We start from the raw sequence: 13,049 nt of genomic DNA on the forward strand, positions 1-13,049 counted from the left end.
GGAAGATATTAATAAAGAGAAGTATTATGCAATTTCTGTGTCTTTGTTCCGATTGATGCATTTCCTTTATAATGCTTATATGGTGTGCGAACGTGTATAATTATGTTGGATAAATGAACGCATATAAGAATATATGTTTATGTGGTGTTAACTGTGAGTATTTAATAAGATAATTAAGATTCGTGAGGTAACTGGACAATCTGTGCAATATGCTGCCTTAGCAGCGTGAAAGTATCTAGATCGAGGGTTAGGGTTGCGCAAAGGTCAGTCGTACCCTTTCGCAGAGGTATTGAAGGGAGGAATAAGGGGTTAAAAAGATAGAGCCCTAAAACTAGGTGACCTATGTGAAGGCAGGAATAGAAGGAATAAAACGACATCACGACCATCTCAAGGTGCAGAAACTTGGTTCCAACATCTCCCCATACTGCTTCGGGTGAGACTTCGGTTCACGCTCCGCGGGCTGATGCCGAAAGGGCCAGTAGTGTAGGGATTTTTTTTGGCTAATTAACGCTGAACCTGGGTCAGACCCCCTCAAGCCAAAAACTATGGTTAGGTTGACCAAATTATATTGGAAGGAAACTAAGCATGTTTTACGGTACCTCAGAGGCACTACCCAGTATAGATTATGGTACAAACGGACAAAGGGAGTGAAGTTGTGTGGCTTCACATATGTAGATTGGGCAGGGAGTCCATCTGACCGGAAGAGTACATCAGGTGGAATTTTCAATGTTGGGTCTACAGCGGTTTCTTGGTACAACAAGAAGAAAATATTTGTGGCGCTTAACTTGGTAGAAGCATAATACATGGCTGCAAGTTAAGCAACATGTGAGGTTATCTGGATGAAAAAAATACTTGTGGGACTATTTGGTCAGATGATGGATCCAAGTGTGATCTATTGTGATAATCAGATTTGCATTAAGTTGTATGAGAATCCGGTATTTCATGATTGATTCAAGCATTAGATATCCGGTATCATAATTTATGGGACTATGTGTAGAGGCGAATAATGTTACTACAATACATTTCAACAAAGGAACATGAGTTTGAAATTTTGGCAAAGGCTTTGTCAAGAGGGAAGTTCGAGTTCCATAGGTGTAGGATAGGGGTGGTTGATAATCCCTTACTTGATAAGAGGGAGTGTTGAAAAATGCAGCAAGAAAGTCTCAATTTGATTTTGCCTTGGTCAAATTGAGAAAATTTGAATTTCCACATCAACAGACAACTTGGATGCAGTTAACTTGTGTGACATGGCTCTTGTCACTCAGTTACCTCAGTAAATTCAAGTTAAATGGATTGGAGTTTAGTTAATCATGTGTGATTGCTAATTTGTAGCAATGAAGGTCAGTTATTTCAAGTTGTTTTCGGTTAAACTAGTTCTAACAGTTGGAGAAACTAGTGGAAGGTCAATTGTGTAGTGGGACAATAGTCTAACTCAGTGATCATCCAGTTAACTGATCAATCATTGAAAAATAGCTAGTGCATGCAGAGAATTTGAGTTCCCCAGTTGTAGTGGAGATTCCAAGGGAGTGTAACATCAGCTATAGACTATTCTTGAGTGTACAGGTGTTGCATGCAACCATAAGAGAAACCTTGGGAATTGCATAATCAATTGGAGGAAAATTCCTAAATAATAGGGGCCTAATTCCTCAGGAATTGTACAAGGAAATAGGGGCTCAAGTAGAGGTGAAAATTGACTAAGTCTAGGTCAGAGCTTCTCATTGAGAAGAGAGATAGGTTATTCACTTGCAGGTTGAGCTCAGATTGAGCAAGAAATTGTAATACAATCTCTATTCATTTGATTAATGTAAGAAAGGCTTAAGGGGTTTTTAGCAATTTCTTTCCCCTAGAAAAATATTGTGCATGTTTGTTATTTCTTATTGCATGTCTGAGTTTGTTTTTCTAAATTGTGAATTAAATTTCGCAGAGTAGTAGATTAGAATTGTGTCTCTTGATTTAGATTAAAATTTCTTGAGCAGTTGCAATTCTACACCATATTTCTACACATACCTCAATGTATCTCAAGGGAGGCTATCACATATGCACAAGTCAATCCATATTAGTACACACAATATCAAAAGTATATCGACTCATACCTAAATATCATAACCATAACCATTTGTAGAGGCCAATCCAAATGAGCACGACACATATAACATCAATATCTTAGCTACAATGAAGATACTCATCATGCATATCACCACAATGCATATAACAACAAGTTAACAACCATGCATGAATATCCGATGCATATGCATATGACCACACTAATCAACTAACATATATCATGCATATAACCATAACAACAATAAAATGACAGACATGTATATAACCATAATGCATATAACAACCATTATCCATCATACCTAAATGCCAAACATACAAACCTGTATGGTGATCTGCTCTTACCTCTAGGTCCAATGCTACAACCTCACTCTGATAATCTACATCTCCTGCTCCATCTCAACCGACATATCAACATCATAACATACCAACAACATCATGATGATACAAACTGCATAATGACCACCATGATGCATGTATGACCTACAATGCATGCATAACCATATACATTTAGCCCATATAGTCCAAGTGTTTGAACCTGGAAGCTCTGATACCAGTTTATAACTCGACACCCCACATTTACCCGCTTTCACAAGCCTGCTAGGATAAACATTAGATAAAGAGTTACTATGACATGACACGACCTCCTAGATCTAGTTAAGTGAGTGGGGCCTACAAACTGAACCTTTCTAGCCTTCCTCATGAGCTATAGACCACCCAGGAGCTAAACAACCACCCCAAGTGACCAATCCCTGAGATGGAACATTTTTTCACTGGCCTAGACCCACAACTGCGCCCTTGACACTTCTTCCATGCGGTTATGAGGCTATAACCACACTCAAAGGCTTTCCTCCATGCGGTTATGGCCCAAAAATTCCAATTTTGTGCCTGTATTTCTGGGATCTGAGCTAGTTCTTAAGCTAGTCTCCAAACCACTGCCCAAAATTTCCTGTAATTTTTTAGAAGCATAAATAAGATGCTAACAATGCTAATCATTCAGAACTTGAACAAGAACTTTACCTAACCATGCCTAGCCATGACAAGCATTTCATCAAACATATGAAAAACTTAGAAGCTACAGGTCATGAATGCATTTATGATCTTAAATATTTGAACTTCATTTGAGAATCATTGATAAGGTCTAATGCCCTCTCAACTAGCCTCAACAACACTTGTTAGCCCATGCATTCATCAATCATTCATTAACTTATCAAAGCATAACAAGAGACATAGTCGTAGCACATCATAAACCATGCTTATAATGAACATATAATCGAAATATTAACCATGAAAAATTAGCCATAAACTCCACATAATAACAAGTACACATGCTCATAGATCACAACAGGAAGATAACTCTTATTAACTTATGAAAAATCCAACCAAGACAGGGACTTCCACATACCACCTAACCATGGATTGGGTTGAACCAAATCTTTCTTTCAGCCAATCACCCACATGCCATATTCCAAGCATGAATGTGGGATCTCATGGCATAAACTAAGTTATAATCAACTAGGGCCTCCAAAGGTTAAACCACCTCCACACTCAACCTAATGTGATCTCGTTAAAACCGGTTATGAGATCACAAAACCAAATCAAGCTTGGACGTCTCAGAATTTCTTCACCATACCTTCAGGAATTTTCCTGTCTCCATGGATATGTCGAGGGCTTCCCGGAGAAAACCATCTCCAGCCCCAACCCTTGGGAATTTTCCTGAGACCACATCACTCGGTTCCAAAACCTTCTGGCAATGCAAAGCTCAACAAAGAATGAATCCCATCACACCATGGCTATCCAAGAAATGGAAAGGCAAGCATGAAACCACTGTCAAACCAAGAAAATCATATGCCAATGACAACAAATGAACCAAATATACAAATGCATGTACCATGCATTCACACCTCAGCTAGGAAATCACACATGCAACATGTTACTTGCAAAATCTTCCTATTGAAGTTGTTGATCCAACCTTCTCCTTGTCTTCCTTTGCTTGTCCTTTTCCTTAATTTTCTTTCTTGATCAAGGCTTGTTCTCTTTCCTTTGCTACACTTGCTTCAAAGATGGGAAAAATATGTCAAGTGATTCTTAGGTTCCTTTTTATCATTGATGCCTCTATTTTCTTCATTTTCCTTCATTTTTCTTCTAATTTCCATCACATGCAAATATGTGTCCCTTCACCTTCCTTTTCTCTTATTTTCCTTTATTTCTCATAAATAAATGCCAAATTTTATGAGAAAATTGGGGTTAAATTAGCACATTCATGTTAATGTGATATATGACCAAAGTTTTACAAGTTGGTGCATCTTATTTGTTATAGGGATTTGCAAGATTTATTTATTTATTTATTTGTTAATATTTATTTATTTTAATTTGTTAATCGAAAGAATTATATCACATTGAGTTCAAAACCCTAGCTTTACTTGTACAGTGAAGATTAGATTGATATGTTATATAATAATCAATGTAAGAGAATCTCCAAGCACTACCAAGGTTGGGAAATTTCCAAGAAATGATTCACCTTTTGTTAGAGTTTCTTTTAAAACCTTATTTACAAGAGTATATTTTAGAGAAATTGGGAACACAATTGGATGTGTAAGTAATACATATCTAAAAAGGTCCATATATAATTTTTTGGTCATGTAGGTCATCATGCATTATGGTGGTTTTCTTTTTCTTCTTCTTGGATACTTTGGTCCATTCCTCTCTTTAGTTTGGGTAAAAGTGTTATTAGTTATAATGACTCACCTTATTCTAGATCCATGACATCTTTATTTTCCTTTGAATACAGTATACTGGACATGAGGGATTTCTAAAACCTCCTCATGTTGCTCTTCCGTATCTACTTAGCTTGACCTTCAATTTTTGGAAAGGGGTGAGGAAGAGAGCTAGATATTCTCAAGAGAAAAACCTAATGTTTTTTTTGTTGTTTTTCCTTCACCCTACTTGATTCCCTAATTTTGAGGGAGAGATTTGCAATACTAGAATTTTAATTGTTGAAATCTCATGAAGGTCCAAATGATTTTCGATGGAATTTCTCCTACTTGAATTGATTCATTGACTAGAGATGATAGAGTCTACAAAATTGCTTTAGAAGGTGCAATTTTATTGTTGATTAGATGGTGGTCTTCCATTTTCCCATCCCGCTAGGAGGGTTTGCTCTAAATCTCTCTTGAGCTCTTGGTTATCTTAACATAATGAGTGAAAATGCACTATGTTTCAAATCAAGCCCTGCATCAAAGGATAACTTGCTTGTTGCTAAGAGATTGGGTATAGGTGTAGACTTTAGCAATAAGCTTCATTTCTGTCAGGAATACTTCGTAAAGTCCATATCTATGTAAATGGGTGAACAAGCAGTAATGATTCTTCTTGTGTTTCAACACTCTTGGAATGGAATTTGTCTAATGCATTTCCTATTTCCTAAAATGAATTAAAACCTCAAAAGTGCAAGGGAAGTTTTGGAAGTCTCAACCATACGAGAGTGGTGGAAAGTGTGTTTTCTCTCAATTCAAATGTTAGAGTCCAATACTTCATGTGGAGTCTTCCTTAGCCCCAAAACCAAGGGTCATAATTAAGGATTTGGAATATGTCCTCTGTGGGATCAAATTCGATAATGAAGAACCATTTTTCACATACATAGGTGTAAGATTCATATTTTATTTTTGGTTTCCAAGTTTTAGATATAAATTGATGCAATTTGGATAATTTTGGTCAAAGTCCATTAAATAAATATACAATTTCTCTTGAAAGAAATTAGAGTGCTCATCTACATCTTTGACCATGTGATATATGGTATTGACACTTCATTTACCATCTAAACTATAGGTCAGGGAATATTCTCCATGGGGTTACTGTTTAGCTCCACATACTTGACAAATGCCCTAAAGTCATCACCATTGAGGAAGAACCTGATCCAAGATCTTTTACTTAGAGATGCATTGGAATTACATATAACAAAGTTAATTAACCATGGAACTTAAAAGCACGTAAACAATGCAGAAATAATCAGAAGAACACAAAAAGCATGACACAATGATTTTATTACGAAGTTCGTCCAATTTGGACTACATCTTCGGGCCTTGCTTAATAGTGGGGAGGCCTTCATTCAATTAGTGGCATAAAAGAGATAAAAGTACAAGTAACAAGCAATTACAACCCTTATACCTCCAAGCTGAAAGATGGCCAGAGATTGGAAAGCCCATCTTCAGAAACAGAAAGTACCACTGAACTCTTGGCAAAAAATAGTGCAAAAATGCCTATCCAAACACCCAATTTGGATAATCGGACCTTTTGCAACCTCTCAGAACCTCCCTGTGTGTGTGCTTTTGAACTATTCTGCTGACTCCCTCTCTCCTGTTGCTCCGACACAAATAGTCATATATATAGCATGGTGGCAACCCCTCAAAACCCGAGTGGTTTTAACTTAAGAACCCAAGTTAGCAGGCGAAATCGGGCCACGAGGATACACAGAAACAACCTTACCATAATAGTGAAGCCCCGTTCCAACAAGGCAAACCCATTTCAACTGTACATGAGGCTCGGTGGCATGTTTATCGACATTTCAAACTTATCGGCGAATAGTCCAAGCCAAAACACAGGCATTCTGCGATAACCATGGACTCGACCAGAATATGCAATGTAACATATAGTGATATTGAGTCCAATGCTCGATTGCAAATCGCAATAAGTTCTCACAACCTGAACCGTATCGCAAACACGTTCATGTTTCTGTGATTGTGATTGCATCACAATCCATCTAACCGGGGTTGATTCTTCAACACTCATCCACCCCCGATTTGCAATAGGCGCTATCGCAAAACGCAAATCGGCACTGTTGGGGGCTGATTCTTGTCCTGCGGCTTTTTTTTCCTGATATGCGATATGCGGGACCCAATGGCAGCCTGCCACTTGGCACCTCCCCATTCGCTGGAACTTTTTCCATGTCATCTTCTCCTGCCACTTGGACAAGTCAAACTCGAACTTTGACTTTCTCTAACTTCTTCATTTGGACTCGGATTTGAGTGTTGTTCGCATCGTTGGAGTTAGGATGACGAGCACTTCGATCTGATGCTAAGTTATCCAGATTCTGCCACTTTGAGTTTTGATCCTTTTACCATGCCACTGGTACTTTTCTGAAGATCCACTTGGATCAATCCTCTAGGATCCTCCTAGATTAGAACCATTAATACAAAATTGAAGGATGGGGATTCTAATGGATCAATCCACATGGAATAATAATCCTCATTAAATATGCTCTTTCCTATCCTCCCATTTACTAGTGTTTGACCATATTTTTCTTGTGGGAACACTTCCCTTAATTGGAAACTTAATTAGAAAATTCCTTTGGTGAATGGAAAATATTTCAAGCTCCCCTTGAAATAGGGGGGGTTGTAATACAAGATCCGTCCTTATGAACAAAGTCCTTCAATCCAAACTGCTATGGTAGCTAGTTTTCAACTCATCTAAGGTGGTGGAAGAAAGCTCCACTCAAGTGGTTCCTCTGAGGTAGTCAACATAGAAATTGTTTTGATAATAAATTGTTGTGTTGTGGGTTTTCCTAGTATGGAAATTAATAAAATCAATTGCCATACTTATTTTGAGTGGCCTTTCTTGGAGACCTGGGAATGGTAAAAGGATTTTTATTTGGAAAGATTGAATTGTAGATCGAGACCCCTTTGTTGAAGATTAAGGAAATCAATAGTCCACTCATGCATGTTGTCTATGAAAGGCATTCACACCATGGGAAATATATCAATATGGGGTTGGGGGGGAGAGAATTGATCATGTTGGGCTTCTCTAAATCTCCCACAAAATCATTGGTTTGAGGCAAACACTGGTAAAAATAATCAAAGGTTCATCCTTGATTAAAGAATCAAAAGTAGAGATATCTGAATGGGAGACAAAGTAAGAGGCTACAATATCAAACAAGGCTATAGGATGCAACTCTTCCATTAAGATCTTCCCATTCATCTTAGTGACCACATTTCTAGTCAATGATACTATAGTTGCAAAGCATTGCGATTTATTCCCTTAAATGCAAAGTTTTTGAAAATTAATCCCTAAGAAAACCTAACCTAAAGTTCAAATCCTAAATATTATTTGTATTTTTCATTTGTTTTGTCCTTCAACAACAACTTTTCCTTCTTTAGCCTTGGTGTTTTTCCACCCCACGGTGGTTTTCCATAAATATCCTTTAGATATTTATGTCAAGCATACTAGTGCTGAAGTTGTCAATAAAAATGTTTAAGGGAGAGAGAGAGAGAGAGAGTAATCACTAACAATGGGGCTTCAAATACAACCAAATAAAGCTTTCCATTCGGTCCCTTTATGCCTCACCATGTGACACATATTTAAAGATGGGTGTCTGTAAGATGAAAATAAAAACACATAGCAACCCATAAAGTAATTAGGAAGCTAACATTGAATCCTCATTCATCCAAAAATTTAGAAAATGAATCGATGATCTGCTACAACTAAAGTTAATAGTTCAACCACATGAGAGAATAAAAAACACTAATGATGTTGAAAACATGGTTGGAAATTATCAATTATTATACCAATAAAACTTTATTATCCTTTCCTTCTTCATGAACATAATATAGATGAAAAATATAGTGTCGCTATTAGCAAATCTCATTAAACCTTCTATCAAACACAATACCACAATGACCAACATAGAAGTCTTCACTAACCAATGTTATTAAGTGCTCTAAGGACTTTCAAGGATCAAATCATTGAAATCTCTTCAACAACTCTAGGACAAATGCTTCTACCTCCACTATTTGATCCAAGCTTCTTAATGATGGATTATGGCATATATTTCAATATAGTTTCCTAACACCTATGGAGCCACCTTTTATATTGCAATTCAACCAATTTATCAGAACAAGGTTGGGCCTTGTTTAAATCAATGCTACTTATCTCAGACAATAACTTATAGTAATTTTGAATATAATCATAAGTAATATAACCTTGAATGCTTGGTGAGTCCTTTCACATATCCCATCAAACTCATATTGTTTGCAATGTAAAAAAGTCTCTCATGTTTAAGTAAAAAATCCTAAAAGTGAAAGTAACTTCAATGAAGATATTTTCGAAAACATTCATAGTATGATAGTTTTTAGTAAGAAGGTATAGATGGATAGACTCCATGGTAATAAAATTAAAGCAATGGCGAGCTAATTCAAATAGTTTATCTAAATAGAGAAACTAAGTTTAAAATATTAAATTCAATATTTTATTTTAATAATTTAATGAAACGTACCAAGGTTCCCAAGTTTTTCTCTATGAAAAAACATTTAACTTAAAAACAATGCAATATGATCAATATTTTTAATAAAAATAATTTTATTTTCACAATATAAAGCAACTCAAACTTTGTATGGTAAACTATGCTATAAAATTAGCCAGCAAAATCATGCCACTTATTTATATATATTTCACATTATCAAGAATTTAAAAAATCATAAAAATTAACTAATTTATAACTTTATTTTAAATTATTATTATTATAAAAAATTAATATTTAAAAAAAAAAAAAAACTAAAAATATATAATAGAAAACAATAAAAAATAAAGGTCATTTACATAAACAAACTAAATTCGAAATTTTAAACTCAATATTTTCTTTTGTTTTTCTCTATAAAAAAAAACATTTAATTTAGAAAACATTTATAATATGATAACTTTTATTGCAATATAAAAGAGTCTCTCAGGTTTAAATTAAAAACCTAAAAGTAAAAGTAACTTCAATGAATATATTTTTAAAAACATATATAGAATGGTAGAAACATTCATAGTATGATACTCGATTCCATGGCAATAAAATTAAAGTAATGTTAATCTAATTCAAAGAGTTTATTTACATAGACAAACTAAGTTCGAAATATTAAACCCGATTTTTTTTAACAATTCTTTGAACAACATCTCTATGAAAAGTATCAAGGTCTACCGGTTTAAAAATATTAAACAAAAACATTTAATTTAAAAAACAATGTATTATGACAAATATTTCTAATAAAAATGATTTTTATTTTTATAATATAAAGCAATTCAATTTTGTAGAGTAGAATATATTGTAAACATTTTACATTAGGAAAACCTAAAAAAAAATCATAAAAATTAATTAATTTATAATTTTATTATAAATTATTATTATTTAAATTTTACTATAAATTATTATTATTATAAAAAATAATATATGAGTAATATATATAGATTTTTAAAAATTATATAACCAGAAAAAATTAATAAAAATGATGCAGGAGCATCTAGCTTACCATGACCGGGTGAAGTCTTTACCAGGTTGGAAGGTTGTTGAGTATTTGGATTTTTTTTTTTTAATTAGTTTATGAGGTCATGAGATAGGATTTTAGTTTATTTTACTCTTAGTTGTTATGAGGTCAAAGTTAAATGTCGGTTAGGGTTGTTATGGTTCAACAGTAATAAACATCAGTTTAGGAATTGATCTGTCAATTTAGGAAAGAAAAGACAAAATTATCTAAAAGCAGATCTTGTAATGACAACCGAAACTGTAGTTACCCAACCAATTGTTTCTGTTCAACTGACAAATAATTGTAGTTTCAAATTAATTGTAACCAAAAGGTATAAAAGGAGCAATGTAAGACAAGAGAAAGGTTCTGCAATTTCATAACAGAGAAATAAAGAAACAGAGACAGATCTTATTTCCAAAAACTGTCCATCTGTATTCATTGCCTATCTACTGTAATATTATATTTTCTTTTTATTTATCGAATTGTAATGAACAGTGTTGACAAACAGTGAAAGACCACGGTAAGGTCGTATTGTTTTTGTGTTCTCGTCGAATAAACAAACTACAACAAACTCATTTAAATGTACAGCCACAGAGCGAAGGACCAACGAGTTGAAGCACAGTCCAAATAGGGAGTTATAGCAAAAGGATCGAGAGCAAACAGAACTAGCAACAAAGTGCCGGAGAAGCAAACCACAGTTAAGGTAATTTCGAACGAGTCCTCATAATTTTTATAAATCAAACAGATATCACAAAACCATGTTCTCATTGCTATTGACCGATACATAGATACATTACATTCACTGATAAACAAAAACAAGTGCCACGTCCAGAGTGGACAAACCCTGGCCTAGGGTTTGGGAACAGAAACCCAAATAATGAGTCAAATGAACGACTAACCAAAATAGGAAATTACAACCAGGCAGAAGCCTCATCTCCGCAAGGGACAACGACTATATACGACAAGCAAAGACGGAAAAACAAAATCTACAGAAAACCCAAAGATCTAACAGTGCATTGACAGATTGAAGTGCCAGAGCCTACTGGCAGAGGTTCGCTACCATTGGAAGACCAACTCCCGGAGGAACCCGCGTACCCAGGTCGAGCCATTGACCTATACACACAACAGAGCACCGTTAATACAGTTACACAGCAAAGAACCGAAGCCAAAGCAACCACAGAAACAGGAGGGTTTCATATATTACCTGAGCAAGCCGGACCCAGGGTTCGAGGAGCAGAGCCATGACCGAATCGACAAAGCTGAGACAGAAGGAGCGTTTTTGGTTAGCATCAATACCATGAGAAGGCCAAATTGAATCAGGGAAGGAGTCAATACCTATTTCAGAGCCGCGAGAACCTACTAATTTGTTGCCTGAATCCAAGGACGACGGAAGTTAAACCATTTTGCGCACAGAACAGTGACCAGAGATACCAATAATAGTAGCAGAGGCGACCATACGAAAGCAGAGGCAATAGAACAATAGCAAGGAGCAGTTAACGGACGAGACACCAGGTTCTACAACCAGACCAGAGCAGAACAGCAGAACGAGACTAAGAAATCTTACCGTGTGAAAAGGAGCCGAGCGAGCACACCACCAGAACCAGAACGGTTTCGAGCCACCGGAGAAAACCACTGACAAACTCATAACCAGGATTGGGAGACTGGTACTCACCCACAGTCATACCCGGAGAAGAACCAGGGATTTCCATACTCACCAGAGCAAAAACCACACAACAAACTCTCGCAGCAACTTCACAGGCGAACAGAACAATCTCGAATGACCGGGAAGCCAAAGTGTTTTGGCCAAAGAACCAACGGAGGAACCAGGCCCGAGGTGTGTAGGTAAGAATTGAATGCGGCATTAATTGCTCACAGTTGCCAACCCGACGTTCACTGACCACCTTTGCATGCGACCGCCGGAAAAATCTAACACGTTGTAAAGTTTGGCAACTGTTGTAAAGCCGAGGACACGTGGAGTTGTGGGCCAGTGTGGCTGGGCTACGTCAGAGTGGTATCAGAGCAGTTGTTTATGTTAGTAGGAGGAATGGAGAGAGGAAGGCGAGGTCGTGGCAGAGGTGCTCGAAGATTGGCAGAGGAAGGATTGAGAGAGGAGATCAGAATTCTTGCTGCCCGTTTGGAGGCAGTAGAGGCAGGTAGACGAAGAGATCCAAAAATAGGTGATGACAGTGAAGAGGAAGTTGAAGTAGCAGCAGATGGACCAGAAGGTGAATCTGCAGAAGTGAGATTGTTGAGATCTGTTTTAGTGGCAAGTAGTAAACCCAAGCCAGAACTCCCGACGTATGACGGCAGCCTGTCTATCGAAGTTTTATTGGATTGGATTAGTGAGATGGATAAGTACTTTGAGTGCGAGGAAGTCAGTGAAGACCGCAGAGTTAAATTCGCTGCGACGAAATTGAAAGGACACGCAGCCCTATGGTGGGATAGTGTCCAGAACGAGAGGAAGAGATTGAACAAGGCGCCGATTAAAACTTGGGCAAGGATGGTGGCCAAGTTAAAGGGCAGATTTCTGCCGAGGGACTATCAGATTGCATTGCACAGGTAGGTGCAGAATCTGAAACAGAAAGGATTGACGGTGAGGGAGTACACGGAGGAGTTCTATCGAGTGAATTTGTGAGCTAGATATACAGAGGATACAGCAGAAAGAACAGCCAGGTATGTTAATGGGCTAAGGTTAGATATTTTGGATGAAATCAG

The sequence above is a fragment of the Pinus tabuliformis genome, chromosome 8 (genome assembly GCF_031772625.1).
Source record: "Pinus tabuliformis cultivar Carrire ecotype Pingquan chromosome 8, CPIR1, whole genome shotgun sequence".
NCBI lineage: Eukaryota > Viridiplantae > Streptophyta > Pinopsida > Pinales > Pinaceae > Pinus > Pinus tabuliformis.